We start from the raw sequence: 16,957 nt of genomic DNA on the forward strand, positions 1-16,957 counted from the left end.
CACGGGAGCAGGTCAGTCACCTGGGAATGGCTTCATTTCAGCTCTCTTGCTCACACACACCTCGGGATGAGGCAGCACTGAGGCCCTTGCCAGATGCTGAGACCTTGAATTTCAGAACCGACCCATGAGGCAAATCAATGCTTATTTATAAATTCCCCAGACTGTGCGATTCTCTTGTAGCAGGAGAACACAGACCAAGTAGGACACCTTTCAGGAGCCTACTCTGCCCTCTGGGGACACGTGTCTCTGAAGGACTTCTGTTACTCATTGTACTTTGGTGTTTTGGGGAGTTTTGCTGTCATTGTTATTTGTTTGTTTTTGCACTACTGGGGAATGAACCCAGGGCTTTTGCCCTGAGCTACATTTCCAGCTCTTTTTTTTTTTTTTTTTTGGTACCGGGGATCGAACTCGGGTCCTTGCGCTTGCGCAGCAGGCAGCGAAACCACTGAGCTAAATCACTGGCCCTCTCAGCCCTTTTTATTTTTTTGAGACAGGGTCTAAATTGCCCAGGCTAGTCTTGAACTTGCAATCCTCCTGTCTCAGCCTTCCAGAATGCTGGGATTATCCTTTGCCTTTCTGCAGACTGGCTTTCCCTGGGCTGGCATACACAGACTCAAACACGAGGGCCCTGAAGTCAGGACTCACTACATAAATTGTGGGCCCAATAACAAAATAAAAGTAGAAGCCTGGTATGTGGCACGTGCCTGTAATCCCAGGACTTGGGAGGCTGAGGCAGGATGATCGCCTCAAGTTCAAGGACAGCCTAAAGTACATAGCAAGACCCTATCTCAAAACAAACAAAATTAACAATACAAAGGTGGGGTCCCAGGCAGGGGCCTGAAACCAATCTCCCTTCCCCCAGGCCCACTGGCCAGGTGCATGACAGCGAGGTGGGCTTCTCAGCACCCTTACCTCATGCTGGAACACGCTTAGCCTCGAATCTGAGGTGAGGAAGAGGCCCCTTCCAAGTGGCTGAACAAATATGCTGTGTCCCTGTCACCTCAGGCAGGGAAGGACACCACCTTACCCCAGCCCAAGGCGCTGTGAGGCACAGCTGGTCATGACCCTGACCTTCCCCAGTGTCAGCATCCCGTCCCTTCCAGGGACAGACGGCTGCAACAGTTCCGAGGCAGGGGTGGTACATAGGAGGCTGGGCACCGGGGCACCAGGGGTGGGCAGTGGACATCTGAGGATCCATCGCAGGGAGGTAAACCACGGGCAGCAGGAAGTGTGCTTACATGAGCAGATGCCTAGGACCCTGATGCACGCTCCCTTGTCCCATCAGCCCCTCACTTACGAAGCACAGATGCAAAGACTAATAATGTTCAGAATTTCAAGATGGAGACAGCAAAGCATTCCACCCAAGTGTGGGGGCCCTGCACCTGCACTAGTCCCATGCTCTTGTTGCTGTCCCTGCCCTGACCGACCAGCTTTCTCTCTCCTAATCCCTCATTCTACAAGAAAGACTGAACTGGCTCAGCTAGTGCTGGGCCCCAGCACAGCTAGGGCAACTTAGAGGCAGCAGGCAGCTCTACCCCCAGCCAAAGGGATGCAAATCAGGAACAGAGCCCAGTGAGTCTCTACTAAAACCTCTCCTCCTCCAGGATGAATGTTTCCATCCTACCTTCCACATGCTGTCCATGAGTGTACAAGCAAAGGTGGCCAGTTGGCCACACTAGTACCCATACCCTCTGTTCCTTAGTAAGTGGAAGCAGCAATTGGCCAAACGAAAAAGGAACATTTGTCATTTACCCCTAAAAGTTCATTTACCCCCAAAAGTTCATATGTCAAAATCCTAACGCACAGCCAGACTCTGTGGCACACACCTGTAATCCCAACTACTCACGAGGCTGAGGCAGGAGGATCTCCAATTCAAGCCCAACTTGGGCACCTTAGTGAGATCCTGTCTCAAAATAAAAATTTAAAAAGAGGGGCCAGGGATTTAGCACAGTGGTGCCACTGCCTGCCTTGCAAGAGCAAGGGCCTGAGTTCAATCCCCAGTACCGAAAAAAAAATAAAATAAAAAGAGGATGTAGATGAGTGCCAAAGCTCTGGGCTTGACCCCCAGTACCAAAAGAAGAAGAGGAAGGAGAAGAAGAAGGAGAAGGAGAAGGAGAAGGAGAAGGAGAAGGAGGAGAAGGTGAAGGAGAAGAAGACAATGACATGAGAAACCCAGGCATGGTGGTGCACACCTGTAGCCCCAGCACTTGGGAAGCCCAAAGCAGTAGGATCACAAATTCCAGTTACACCTGGGCAGCTTAGTGATACTTTGTCTCAAAATAAAACAACAAAAAGTGCTGGGGCTGTAGCTTGCATCTCCTCTCCGCTCTCATCTCGTGAGAAAGCCTGCTCTCACCAAACAGTAGGTCTGCCAGCACCTGCATCTCGGACTTCCCATCTCATAGAACTGTGAGGCCTAGATGGTTTGTGTTCAAGCTGCCCAACTTATGGTGACCTGCTATAACAGCCCAAAGCAACTAAGCCCCGCAGCCTCACTGCTGCAGCAGGAGGTGGCCAATGAGACATAAGAGAACTCATGGGTGGGACTTCTGAGAGCTTTAGAAAAGAGACTGAGTGACTAACCAAGCTGCAAGGGGGCCCCTTTTACTTTTCTTCTTCTTTTTTTGGTGCTGGGGATCAAACCCAGGGCCTCACTGGGTGTGGTGGCATACACTTGTAATCCCAGCACTCGGGAGGCTGAGGCAGGAAGGGCACTGTGAGTTCAAGGCCAGCCTGGGCTACATAGCAAGACTCCCATCTCACCCCCCCCAAAAAAAAACCCCCAAAAAACCAACCCAAGGCCTCGGCATATTAGGCAAAACGAGGTTAGGAGGTTAGGAGGTCCCCGCCCCCTTTCCTTCCTTTCTTGATGCTTGAAGGACATAAAGCAGTGAGTGGTATGAGCAGATGGAGATGAAAAAGAACAACAAGCTGTGGGTGTAGCCCCGTGGGAGAGTGCTTGCCCAGCACACAAAAATAAAATAAAACAGCAACACAAAATGAATGAATGAATGAAACAGCCCCATAAATCCTTTGGGAACTTTCCTCCTGATCCAGACCAGACTTGAGGGGTCAAACTCATCCACACCTTGAGACACCTTGTCCCAGGGAAGGATTCCTGAGTATGGCTCCTCTTGCTTCGTGCCACCTGTGCAGGCTGTGCCCAGCTCCGACCCAGCCTGGTCTTTCCGGAGGCCAGGAGGCGGGGAGCCCTAGGAGCACCGACGTGCCCGGAGCTTTGCCCAGCTGCAGCCCCATGTGGTTTGCAGGCCAAGTTAATGCCACTGTTTCCACAACATCACTTCCTCTGCAGCGTGAGAAAAGAGGAAGAAAGCTCACTCTTCGACTCTCCTCTTCCCCCAGGGAAAGCACAAAGCTGTTGGAAACAATAAAAGCAGCCCTGTGTAAAGGGGAGACTTTTGTCTGTGCAGTCAGGGGTTGCTGCGCCTGCGACTTCCTGCAGGGACATTCGGCAGCTTTGCAGATAAATAAACGCTCACATTCAGAATGACCAGCCTAGAACACTTTTATGAGCCTTTTCTCCTCCCCAGGCTGTACACAGATAATAAATCAAATCAGCATCCCGAATCTCGGGTTCAACATCACTAGGTACCAGTCCCTTCTGCAAGGCTCCTCAGCTACAAGCCAGCGACAGGATGGAGGCCTGTAGCCTCTTTGGAAATCATGCTTCAAAGTGGGCTGGCCTCGGGCTGAGGTCACAGGGTCTTGCTGGGTACTCCAGACCAGGCTGTAAAAGCAGCAGCCGAAACCCCAGCCTTGTAATCCAAATTGGGTTGTCACTTAAGAGAGAAAATACACATTTTCATTTCTGGGTCAATAATCATAGGAACGTGAGCCAAAACAGACAACTGTCAGACAGGAAGGAGGTAGGAAGAAGGGAGGAGAAAAAGGAAGAGGAAGAGGGAGAATTATAGAAATAATCAAAAATAGAAAATAGGCATGGCAGGGGGCTGAGACAGGAGGGTGGCAAGTTCAAGTCCTCCCTGTGCAACTTAGCAAGACTGTTCCTCAAAAAATAAAAAGGGCTGGGCTGGGGATTTAGCTCAGTGGTTCTGCCACCTGCCTTGCAAGCACAAGGTCCCAAGTTCCATCCCCGGTACCAAAAAAAAGGGGGGGGGGACTGGGAATGTAACTCAACGCGAAGGCCCTGGGTTCAATCCCCAGTACTATATCTCAAAAAAAAAAAAAAAAGTTGTTTTTCCTACTCCATGCTTTGCCTACCATAATGATTTACACCACAGGAGTAGTCAACAGATATTGGATGGGGCGAACTGCAAAGGAGAAAGTTTACTTTCAGGTAACCTGAAGTGAAATCTGTGCTCATTTCAGGTTACTAGATTACTGACATAGAAGGGATAACTGATGAGATTTAGAACATGGGGATGGGATAACAGTACAGTATAAAAAGACACTCCATCTGCCTCCGAATGTAAGAGTGTGTTTTAATGCATCCAGTCTTAGGCCACCGGAAGGAGCAGGACAGCATGCAGTACCCACGGCAGGTCTGCAAATCACAGATGTGGTCCCACCAACTAGCAGCGCAGAGCTGTCACCTACAGTGGATGCCTGCCTTCCTGGAGATGTGACCTCACAGCTGGTAAGGGCTGCAACTCTGAAGCAAGCTGCACTGTTTGGCCCCTGAATTACAAAATAACCATGGAGCTGCCAAGCCAGGCTTCTCCACCCACACTGCCTGAGAGAAGCCGATGAACCCTAGTTAGTGGGTACGCTGCTCCCCTCTTGCAACTCCAGGCTGCTGGGCCCTCAGCAGAAACCTACAGATCAGGAACACGATGGGGGGGGGGGGGGTGAGACCAAGTAGCAGCTGCTTTGGGTATGTGCCCCAGGAAGTTCAAATGCTGCCTGGGCTGATGTGCTGGGGGAGTTGGGGTCGGAAGTTAATATACTTTAGAATTGGGTTTCCTGTTACTTGTAAACACTCACAAAGCCAACTAGAGGTTTTATTCAGGTAGGACAATCTCCCAGAAGGAACAATGGTTAGGATTTTCTCTAAAATCACTTGCCATCAATGATTTGTTCACTTATTCACTCATTCATTCCCCAAACATTTATTGGCTGCCTACTATGGCCTTCGAGTGAAGTGTCTGTTGTTTTGACACCAAGGCACTATAGCATACTATAGTATGTGTTTAAACACCCTGGCCTCAGAGAGACCTGGGTTCAAATTCTCATTAAGTCACCTAAGTAACAAGGTAACCGACCAAGTAACATTAATTGTCCTTCCTGGGGCCGGGGATTTAGCTCAGTGGTTCTGCCTCCTGCCTAGTTCGATCCTAGGTACCAAAAAACCCAAAAAAACCCAACAAAAACAACCAAAGAAATTGTCCTTTCTGTATGCCTCAGCTTCTTGCCCTGCAAAGCAAGGACCTAACAGGAGCGTGGGAGTGGGAGCCTCCATGGTCACCCGGCGGAAGCCCCTCAGCCCAGCCTGGCCGGTGCCGCAGTCCATTGCTTGGTGGTATTTCCGAGGCTGGCCAGGCCCTCTGCCGCTGACCCTGGAAATCGGGTCACACTAGACAAGGCGGCCTGTGCGGGGCGGGCAGGGGCTCCTTTGCGCGCTGCTGCTAGCGTTTCCCTCGGGCCTCCGGAGAGTCTAAAAACTCACTTCGGAGGAAGGGAAAGAGCGTGAAGTGGCTCTTTCGATCTGAGACACCCCTTCCCGGAGAAATCGCTCCCTCCCCCAGCCCAGCGCGGAGTGAAATCTTAGAAGCCACGGCGGCTGGGTTTGAACGGAATGCCGGAGTCGGTGGAAGCCGGAGCTGGTCGGCCACAAGGTCAGCGAGTTGTTTTGAGTTCTCGTACCCGGAAGGGGGGGCAGGGAGGAGAGGACGCCAGGGGCCGAGAGACCCCGCGTCAGAGCAGAAATTGTTTGTGCTCCGGAACAGGCAGCTCAGCGGAAGCTGCGACGGGGGCGGGTCACGTGCGGCGGTGGCGGTGGCGGCGCAGCTGGCGGGGGAGCCGGGCTGGGAGAAGGGCCGGGCTGGGCGGGGTGGCGCGGGGAGGCGGCTTTCGCAGCCGAAGGTGGAATCGGAGTAGTCGGGGCGCAGGGAGCGAGCGGCGCCCCTAGTTCGGCGCGAGGGAGGTGTGCGAGTTACGGAAGGGCGGTGTGGGAGTCAGGGCGCTCGGGGCTCCGCGTGAGGCGGCAACGGCGGGGCAAGGATCGCTGGGGGACAGGGGGACGGAAGCGGGGCCCCCCAGGCAGGAGTGGAACCCACTCGGAGACTAAGCGAGCGTCTGAACCCCAAGAATGAAGGCGCTGCTCTTGCAGTCGCCGGCCTCGTTTTCTTCTTGTACGCAAATCCCGGAACGACCGGAACCGCCATCCCTGTCTGCGTCCCAGGGGCGCCCTATGTGCACAGAGGAGGGTGCGTCCCGCACCGCTACGGGGGGGAGGGGGACTGCGGAGGTGGCTCCGCGGGGGTGCGGGCTGGAGCTGCGGGGCAGGCCACACATTCCCGCGCCCCTCCCCAGAAGAGCGGGCGAGGGAAGACGCGGGCTATCCCTCTCCGGAGCCTCCTCAGGGGTGTACCCAGGCCACGGATCCCGGCCTGGGGTGCTATGTAGAACCATCGGCCCCTCCGAGAGGACAGAGGTGTCCTCGTGGCCGGCTGGGGGGTAGGGGGGGGTTGAGGCTCACGCTTCCCCAAAGTGGCGCACGCTGCTCCAGCGTGGGAGGGAAAGGACACAAACTTGGCCATTTGCCAGAACCTTTGGGGGCTCTGGACTTCGGCCCCCCCCCCGACTCCCGGCGGCCTGAAAGGTACTACTCTTCCTAGGAGAGCCTTCGGGGCTCAAGTTCGAGGCCTGGAAAGAGTGGGGTTAATGCGGGCCGGCCCGGGAAGGGAAACCCACCCACTTTCCTCTTGTGGGGAAGGCACGGGAACAGTTGCCTTGCAGACCCCCCTCCCGTCGAGGAAGGGCGGCTCTTCCGGAGGTGAAGACTGGAAACGGCCTCGGAGCCCGGAGTGGTATTAGTTCCTTTAACTGCGACTCGGGCAAGCGAGTGGGGTCCGGGCCGCCAACGTGTTCGCGTTCCCAGGCATTACACCTCAGTTCGCTGCGACGTCTGCTCGGAGTCGCGGCAGCGGGTGCTCAGAGTCTGGGGCGACCGGAGACGCCATTTGCATCCCCCCTCCCTCCTGCAGGTTGGCGGGGGCGGGGGTGTCGCCCGCCGCGGAAGCATATTCCTGGCAGTGACACTGATTAGATGCTGTGTCTGTACGTGCACAGAATCGGGGTGGGCCTTCACCTCTCCTGTGAGCACACACTTTCTGTTGGAAAAGTTGCAGGGTTTTTTCCCCCCTCCTCTCGCCGCACAGCTGCTGTCTCCAGGGCGGAATTAAGCGAGCACGTCTGCTCAGCCAGAGGGAGAGAGGATCGCGCCGGCGCGGGGAGGCCGCCGGGCCCAGGCCGTGAAAATCCAGCCCTGGCTTTGCGTCGAGCTGCCGAGTGAGGCGCTTACGCGCGCCCGGCGAGCCGAGGCCTGGTTTCCATCTGCCCCTTTTGCCTCCGTGTTAAGTTGCCCGGGGAAAACCCAACGATCCGTGCAGAGCCCCTCAGAGGAGAGCCACCTCCCCCCAACCCCAGCCTGATCCTGACCGATGGAAAAAATGACAGTATAGGTCAGAGCAGGCTGCCCGCGAGTATTAATGCGGTCGCCTCCGTTCGCGGTGCTTGGGGAGGATGGGCGCCTCGCCAGGAATCCGCCGGAGGACCCGTGAGGGCCGCCTGCCTCTTCCCAGGCTAGAAAACGTGGATTCTCAGAGGGACCAGACAGATGTGGTCAGACAGCTGCGGGAACTTACCCCAGTTAAATGCACATTGTGCGTGCATATTTCAAACAAGCTCAATGTTTTTTTTATTCCAATCAGGCTTTGAGCCAGTTAAAATACTGTGAGAACAGGTTAGTTGGTAGACGCGAACCTTGCTCTCAGCTTGGTATTAAACGTGTGAGGAGCTGAGCTGAGCACCATTATCTTGGCATGGTCAGTGTGTGCCCGAAGAAGGTGGGGTCCTCTTTGCACTCCACCTTGGAGGATTTTTAATTAATAGAACTCGAAGAGGGGATTATTTTGTAGTTCTATTTGGGGGTTCTTACTCCTTGCAAAGGGTTATTTGTGCTTCACTTTCATAGCCCGCGATTTTCTCTTGGCATTTTCTTTTCCTGTGTACGTGCTGCAGGGTGCGTGGAGGTGGCCCGGAGACGTGCTGCTGCCGCCCTCAGACTCTCACTTGCGCTCCACGCGGCCTCGGAGGAGGGGAAATGTGAACTCTCGGGGTGGCGCTCGAGAACTGGAATTCTGATTTAGAGCTGCAGACTCTTCGGAGGCTGGCCGGCCGTGGCTGGTGGGGCTGGGGCCTGGGGGCTGGGAAGGGGAAACCCCAGGGGTGCCCTGAAGCCTCAGGAGCAAACCTGGAGGTGCCCGAGTTCTTTGTCCTTCTCGGCGCTGACAGCCTGGCACGCACAGTTCCGATAAGGATCTACTGAGAGCCAGAGCGCACCGCCAGCACTTTTCGGTGATTAGGCTAAGACTGGTAACCACGTAAAGGAAAGGCCATATGTGTTGTCTTTGAAAAGGAAAAGGCAGTCTCAGCTAATGAATTATGGGAGAGGCCAGGCCAGGAGGCTTAGGCCCTGCTTTGCCCCACACTCCTCCCCATCGGGCTGGAAACCCCATTTCAAAGGTAATGGGATGCTTTTTGAAAATGCACATCTGACCGATTCTGTTATTTGGCTAACAGTCAAATATGGCCCACCAACAGCCCAGAGACAGTGTGACCATCCACCAGCCTTGACCAGGGTTAGACCCAGAATACACCCCCAGGGGACTTGACTTTTGCCCAGCTGCTCAGAGAGCTGATTTAGAGGAGGTGGCCTTGCACCATCAAAAGGACAGCCTGGAGGAATAAGGCAGAAGTCCTGGAAACCAGGAAGGTCCCTGGGGCTGCAGGGAGAGGGAAGGTGATGGTGTCTGACCCCCCACAGGAACGTGTCCTTGAGCCAGTGTTAATGAGCACCATTCATGAGCACTCTCCTACACCACCATTGCAAGCACAGGCCTTTGAGAGAAAGTAGTGGAGATGTTTGAGGCCATTTTGCCTCAACTTTTCTGTGGGCCATAAGAGGGTCCGTTCCATCCTGTCCAAACCCCTGGCTCCCATCTATGCCTCTGGGAACTTTAACCTAGACCTGTTTCCCACACCTTCCCCATCCTAGTCTTAACAATGAACACAAGTAGCATTGTGTCAGAGCCAGCAGTCTGAGCGCTTTATGTATTGAGGCATGTTATCCTCAGAACAATCCTGAGGGAGGACACTATGATGGTCTGTGTTATAGAGGATGGTGAGGTCCAGGACTGGCAAGGGGCTTGCCCAAAGACAGAGTTGAGGCTAGGGCCTGGCTGACTAGAAAGACAGGGTTGTGTTGCCTTCCCAGGGATGTGTAGTGAGAGGGAGCTCCGGGGGAGGGTCAGACTGACCACAACCTTCCAAAGAAAAAATATTGTGAGAAGAGACCAGGAGGCTCAGTATTTGGCTATTGTTCTGCAAAGGCAATTTCCGGAGCCTGGTACAGAAGCAAGTTACTAGGGGCTCAGTAGCACACAGGCTCAGGGAAGGCAGTGCAAAGGCCCTGGCTCAAACTAGCTGCCGACCATCCAGCAGTCACATCTGCCGGAGGTGATGAGGGGCTGGGGGTGGCCGATTGCCGAGGAACTCCTTATCTCCCAGTGTCAGTAGTCCCGTTCGGCCGCCTGCCGGGTCTGCTGGTTCACTCTCGTCCCTTGGCTCCTGGAGCGCCCCAGGCTCCTCCCACAGAGCTGAACAGTTGCCCAAGTGTGCCTCCCAAGCTCCAGGATCCTCTCCAGTGCAGCTGCCTGTCCCGGGCTCTGAGCCTCTCGCCCCGGGGCTGGAGAGCCCAGTTCCTCCGTCTTGGTTGGGAGGCCTGGTTCCGGGTTGCTCTTGCTCACCCTGCCTCCCCTAAAGCCCTAAACACCCTTCCTCCTGCTTGGGCGGGCGTGCCCAAACACACCTTGGGGTTCCCCTCTAAGCTGGTCTCCTGGGCCTCCGCCCTCCCTTCCTCCTCCCTGTCAGGTACTTCGAAAGCCTGCAGCCTCTGTGTCCTGCATCCTGGAAGAGTCCAGGCAGAAAGGCCGCACTGCTCTCCTTGTCCCTCGTCTGGGCACACTTTTGGCACCCTGGGGGCCTGCAGCCAGGCCTGTGGATCCCTACCTCCCCCCAGAAGTGGAGGCTGCTGGCAGGGACCTGTTCACTCTGTGTTTCGCAGTGACCCGGGAATCAGAGGAGAGGGCCGGACAGTGGGGCCTGCGCGTGCAACGAGGGAGGTGGTAAATCCCCTGTCTCGCTAAAGCTGGCTCGTCCAGCCACCGCTGGTAGGAGTCTACCCTGCATGTGCCCTACTGTAGGCCGCAGCTTGACACCGTACGCCTCACCACCCCCACCCACCCCAGTGTGTTTCCCCACAAACGCGAGCCCCTGCTTTGAGTTTGCGATGACGCAGCGCGGACGCCCCGCTGCCCTGGACACTGCCGGCCACGCGGGGGACTGGGCTGGGAGGCGGATGGCCCGGAGGCCAGGGAAGGAAGGCAGCGGCCCGCCCGCCTCAAGGCAGAACACTCTCCTTTCCCGGAACCTGAAACCCAGGGGAGCCGCTGCCATCTTCGCGTGACGAGCAGCGAGACGCCGGTGATTAAGTGTTTCTTTCCGGCTCCCGCCCCGGTTGCGGCTCTCCTCCTTTCCACAGGGCTAGAAGAATAAAACCTGGTGGAAAAAAAAAACCCACACAGGACTGCACTCTCCTTTCGCTCTCCATGCCCATACTCGCCTCCCAGGGTGTGCCCCCTGAACCCCTGCTCCACGCAGAGATTGGAGGGCCGGGTCCCAGAGCCATAGGCCGCGGTTTCCATCCGTTTGGGCTCAAATCTCAGTTTAATGAGGAGGGGGCACACATTGCTGAAGCCACTGGACCCCATATACTCCCTCCCCATAGGGCTTAAACCTAAACACAAGAATCCACACCCACACCCGGGACTAATCCTGCCTCGTCTCCTAGGATTAACAGGGCTCACAGGTCCATAAAACATTTCCGGTGCCGCCAGAGGGTCTGTCTGCAGAAATCCTTTAAAACTGTCCTCCAGGGCCTGGAGTCGGAACTGACCCGGTGGAGGGAAGTGAGTAAACAGACAATCCAATCACTGGGGTTTGCAGGCTGCATCTGGTGGGAAGGTGGCTCGCAGGCCCGTTAGACAGAGCCCAGAGAAGGATGCCTTTCCTAAAAGACACTGACCTAGAGGAGGGTGGGTGTGGTCAGGAGTGGGTGGATTTCAGCTGGCTACTGACCTCACTTGAATGAGTAAGACCACTGCCCTGAAACTCCGGGGTCAGTCTCCTCATCTGTAAAATGGGAACAATTACCTTGCCCACTCCCTCCAGGTGAGGGTCTGAAGACCAGAGTGTTAAAGCACTTTGTAAATGTCGCCTGATGTGTCCACTTTCCTGTGGTCAGTGTACAGTGTCTTACACAGAAACCCCAGTGATTTGTTGATTTAAACAGTAAAAATAAGCCCTTCCTCAAATCTATGCAAGAATACTCGAAATAAAGTGAATCCAAACCAAATCTTTGGAGCCTAATCTTTTGAACCTCCTATTTACATCATTTCAAATTAAGTTTCTAAAGTACTGTAATGGGAGAATCTTTGGAATATTCTAAGATAACTCCCTGTCAAAAATTGGGGGTTAATGGGAACAAAAAAGAGCCTTGAAAATGGGTCAAATCACATTTTTAGAAAACCGGAAGAATATAAATTCAAAGTGGCTTCTTGACTATGTGCCCTTCTGTTAGTCTGGAGAGCAGATGCCCATACACAACCCCATCCCTCCAGGACCCCAGAGGTAGGCCTTGTCCCAGGCTTGGTCAGCTAAGAGCCAGGTGATGATTGTCTGCTGGTTGAGGACAGTGAAGTAAGGCGAAACTTTGCTCAAAATGAATATCAAAAGAAAGACCTAGGCCTGCCTCTGGGTCTTGAAGGTTCTGAACTGCTAACGCGGGGGTGGGGTGGGGTGGGGTGACGTCCTTCCCCGTAGATTTACTCACATAACAAGACTGGCCCCAGGTTGTCCCAGGCCGGACACTTACCTGGCCTCGCAGATTTCCAGCGGTAAGGGGGTGTGGGGTGCTGCGGCTAAACAGCCTACAGTCCTTCTCTCGGCTCCCTTGCCCTGGGGCCTCGAGCCTCCACCCTACCGCCCCTCGTGCTGCGCGCTCACCGCCCTGGCGCCCAGCCCGGATCCAGAGACCTTCCGACCCACAGTCCCGGCTCTTCCCCTCGTGATTCATTTAGCAGCGGTGCAGAAAGCCTGTTTACCTCCGCAGCCCAGGGCGACTCGATCTGAGTAAAAAGCCCCAACGCCAGCGCCGACCAGTAGGGGGGGATTGTCTTATAGATTATTTCTCCTCCTGGTTTTTGTTTTGTTTTGTTTTGTTTTTTTTAAACCAGGAGGAAGGCTTGGTTGGAGAGGGGGTGGGGTGGTGTGTTGCTGCTGTTTTTTAAAACACCGTATTTGAAAGAGAAACAAAAGCCACACAAAAGCCGTTCAGGAGGCACCAAGGCTGATTTTACATATAAAAAGTGCAGCGAATACCAAGGGGCCCCCAGCGGTGATAAACTAAGTGGATGGCCGATTTTGACAATTAGCAGTTAATCTGTTATCTGCGATCAGCAAACAAGTTTTGAGGCTCGGAGGACATCCAATTCCTGTTTCAGTCGACAGCGCGTACTCGGATCTGTAAGGCACATCCAATGCTCTTGTTTTTTCCTATTTCGAATCCAGCTCCGCAAACGCTGGTTTCCCGGGTTTGGAGGACAAACGCGAGCCACAGAAAATTCTCTGGGGCGACTTAGGACCCTCCGCTTGCATCGCCCCTCGGTTCCGAAGCTTGTCTGTTTGGCTCAGATTTTTCCAAATTGGTTTTTACCACTTGATTTCGGAGACCTGGTTTTGCACGTATTGGGCCTCCAATAAATAGACTAAAGTGAGACTCTGGGCCTGGAAGGCAGACTTATGCGAGGCCTGGCCCTCGGAGCCCATCTGGGTGCCCAGACTCCCGAGGCCGCTGCAGCCTGTACGCAGCTTCGCCCTGCGCGGGCCAGGGCGGGCGGGGAGACCAGGAGGCACGAAGCGCCTGGAGCCTGCACGATGATAAATATTGCGCAGACAGCCCATAAATAATTTGCATTATGTTCAGCTGACAACGCAGGGCGATTAATTTTAATAGCTACATATTTGCCTGGGCTGCTGCTTTCGTAGGCCCCGTAATGAAAGGCGAGAGGCCGCCCTGGCTCCGTGCTCATGGTCCCGGAAGGCTGCGGAGAGAGGCGGAAGGCCCGATCCGGGACTCCTCCAGGCAGCCACCCGGGGAGCCCCGGCCGCCGGCCCCCATCTCTCCCTCCGCGCAGTGCAGAGGTGGGGTGAACGCGCGCCACCCAAGCACCCCCAAAGCCTGGAGCAACAGGAGCCTCCATAATGACACTGCACATTGATCTGCTCGGGGAGAGCCACTTGTGGACAGGGAGAGGCTCCCCACAGCGATTCCGCACCCGGCCCGGACCAAGTCCCGAGTGAACTCGGGAGGAGATTTAATGGTCCACTTTGGTGGGCGAGGACGTGCTGGCGTTCGCCGCCGCCAACTCGCCAGTGGGCTGCAGCTCCGCGGAGGCTTTTCCGCCCTCCCGGCTGGGGCAAGGGGCAAAACAAAGCCCGGCTGCCCACGGGTCCTCCGCGCGCGCTTGGCCAGGAGTCCTCCCTCCTCGTCCCGCACCCTGTGGGAGGGCCCCAGAGCCAAATGCTCCCCGAGCTCTTCGATGCAAAGGATCGCTCACATAAAGGACGGAAGAAAGGGTTTGGAGGAGCTCTTTAAAAGAGAAAGAGGGGAGGGGAGCGCGGCGAGGAAGGACACGGCATATCGGTCGCCGTTGCCCCGTGGTGGCCGGGTACACGCGTGTGCGTGTCTGTGTGTGCGTTCGGATGACAAAGCCTTGCCGCCGCCAGCAAGCTCCGGGCTGCCGGAGCTCTAGTGGGGGAGGGGAAGGGAGGAGAGGGAGGGGAGCCCTCGCTCGGGTAGGTGGCGGGGAATCGAAGCTTCCCTAGAGAAAGAGTTCATTCATGAGCCATAGGAGGCCTCCCGGCCCGGCCAGGTGGAGCCTGCTGAAGCCAACACCTGTGTTATGTGCCTTTTTGGAAACAGGCGAGCGCATCGATCATTACCATATTTTAATTGCTTTTCGGAAAGGTCATCTCTAATTATGGGCTGCGCAGAGGGTTGGCCAAGGGGTCTGTAGCCCTTTATTATCTGTGTGTGCGTGTGTGTGTGTGTGTGTGTGTGTGTGCGCCGCTGAAACAATGCGCCCAGCTCTTATCGAAATGCCAATCCGAGGGTGTCCGTGCGCGCTTGCAAGACGGTCACGACGTGCTGGATCCACGCAGACCCAGCTGCGTGTACAATAAAAGCCGAGCAGGCGGCGGAGGGCTGCGCAGACCCACGGGTTTTCTTTTTAGAAACGGTAGTGCGAAGAGACTTGACAATAATAACACGCAGCAGGATTAAATCAGGGCGGAAAGAGGAAAATGCATTTTCGTTTCCAGAACTGCGGACTGTGTTTAAACCACCCGATCCCCCAAGAGCTCTTCGTGCCCACGTGCAGTCCCACGTAGAGACAGGTGCCCGGTACACAGAGGCTCGGGACTGCCTGGTGACGTTCCGGGTAGTTATTTTCATATTAATCTCTTCCTTTAATTCAGCATGGTTGTCAATTACAGTGACGTGGGACATCCTTAACGATGTCTGTTTTATGAGAAGCCATACCCCGGCTACTTGAAAAAGAGAAAGAAACATTGAGGCTTTTTAACTTTTCAAAGTTTGTATTTCCTTAGGTTTTGGGGTTTTTTTAATCACTTTCAGAAACTTCCGCTGGCAAAAGCTAATTTGAACTTGGTCGGAAGGAGAAGAGTTGGGAAGGTAGCTGAAGGGTCAGGAGCACTCGGGAGATGGAATGGAGTGGAGAGCAGGGAGAAGCTGTTGGTTCAGTGGGCAGCAGCTCTTCTAAACTGGTCTCAAAGGAGCTTGGCATCTCTAAGCCACCGTGCTGGTTCTGGGAGTCTGGCCCGAGAGAGCCAGGAGCTGGGGTCTGGAGCTTTGGCGAACTGGCGGCTTTTGGAGTGGCTCTGCTTCCTGCCTGCCCCCACACCTGGCCTCCTGGCCTCAGAGCAGCCAGCTCTGCCCGGAGGAGGAAGGCAGAGCCAGATGACTGGTCCAACCCCCCAGAGACCGCCTGGCTTTCTCCTCCCCTGTAATCATAACCAGATGCACTTAAGCGCCTTTCATCAGAGGAAGCCCAAAGCCCTTTGCCAGGCTCCAATGGAAGCGTCGAAGAGGCCTACCAGCCTGCTCAGTGTCGGGCTTCTGCGCCCATTTCCCAGCTCAGTAAGGCCTGGGGCTGCTGTCAGGTCTAGCTCCTCCCCTGGGGCCCCAGAAGCCAAGGAAGGCTACCCAACCAGGGCAGCCTCTTCAAGGCAAGTGGTTGGCCAGGGTTTCGAGGGTTCAGACCCCTGCCAACAGGTGGACAGGCATGGGAGGAAAGCAGGCAGTTCGTGCAGGAATAAGACAAGAGCAGTCTCCTGAGAAGAAAGCAGAGGCGGAGTGGCGGGGCATTGATGATGGAGACCTGCAAAAGAGCCCCTTTGGTACTCAGGACCATCCCACACTCACTGTGTTGCAATCTGTCTCTTCTACTGAGCTATGAATTCCCCAAGGACAAAGGACTGTTTTATTTATCTTCACTGGTCCAACATAGGGTTTAGCACAAAATAAATGATCAAAGCGTTCAGGAGATCACAGCTATGGTGGAAAGTTCTGGAGCAGGACACATCTGGGCTTTAAATGGGATCTCTGGCCAGGCATGGTGCTGTGCGCCTATAATCTCAGCACTTGGGAGGCTGAGGCAGGAGGATCTTAGAGAGTTCCAGGCCAGCCTGGGCTACATAATGAGTTCAAGGCCAACCTGAACTGCAAAGCAAGACCCTGTCTCAAAACAATAAAACATAAAGTGTGTGAATTGGAGCTGCAGGACCACTGTCCAACAGGCAGGCAACCCCAAAGCTGTGAACTTGGGAAGCTTGACAGTGTTTGGCCTCAGACTGTGTGGGAGGGGCAGATCCCAGGCCCTAGGACTTAGCTACACAGGGTGGAGCTGTGACTGAGCCCTGGTTGTGGGCTGAGGGCCAGGCTGCTGGACACGACTGGCTGGCAGAGAATCCCAGTGAGTGCTGGAGAAGTGCCCCTTCAACCTTGACCTCTGCTTGCAAACCATGGCTGGATTTTATCTTAGGCAAGTCCAGCTCCCCTCCTTTCACTCCCCCCATAATCAGGTGAGTTTTCCTCCATGCTATACTTGCAGTGCCAGGGATGGAACCCAGGGCCTTGTGCATGCCAGGCAGGTGCTCCCCCCAGCCCTTGTTTGTCTTTGATGAGATGGCACCTCTGCATTGCTCAGGCTGGTCTGGAACTCCTGGGCTCAAGAGGCACTTGTCCCTAGGCTTCCTGAGTAGCAGGTGCCCCCACACCTGGCTGCTCTGCTTGTTTTGGTGGGGATAGAACTGGGGTTCCCCATATGCCCCTTCTCAGGTCTTCCGAAGGAGGGCAGCCTTAAGCAGGAGGGCAGCCTTACGGTTGGGGTGAGGGTCAGTGGGCTGCCTAGGCACCAGAGACTGGTGAGTGTCAGCCTCAGGGAAGGAGAGAAGGGCAGGGGCGGAGGCCACCTGTGTTGAGGCCTCCCGCTGTGTGGATGGAAACTCCTGTGTGACACAGTTGGGCTGATGGGGCCTGTAGGAAAATCGAGAA

General features: G+C 55.1%; 1 protein-coding gene across 1 annotated transcript in view; it reads left to right on the top strand.

The window, feature by feature from the left end:
* The first annotated feature begins 5,604 nt into the window (after positions 1 to 5,604).
* Positions 5,605 to 16,957, top strand: part of Bcor (BCL6 corepressor) — a 121,425-nt gene continuing 110,072 nt past the window's right edge. The window contains exon 1 of the mRNA XM_021262572.2: positions 5,605 to 5,816. The gene's annotated coding sequence lies outside the window, so the exon portion shown is untranslated. The remainder of the gene's footprint in view (positions 5,817 to 16,957) is intronic.

Source organism: Heterocephalus glaber, unplaced genomic scaffold (assembly GCF_053883595.1).
Source record: "Heterocephalus glaber isolate CG9 unplaced genomic scaffold, H.glaber_assembly_v1.0 deba00001547, whole genome shotgun sequence".
NCBI lineage: Eukaryota > Metazoa > Chordata > Mammalia > Rodentia > Bathyergidae > Heterocephalus > Heterocephalus glaber.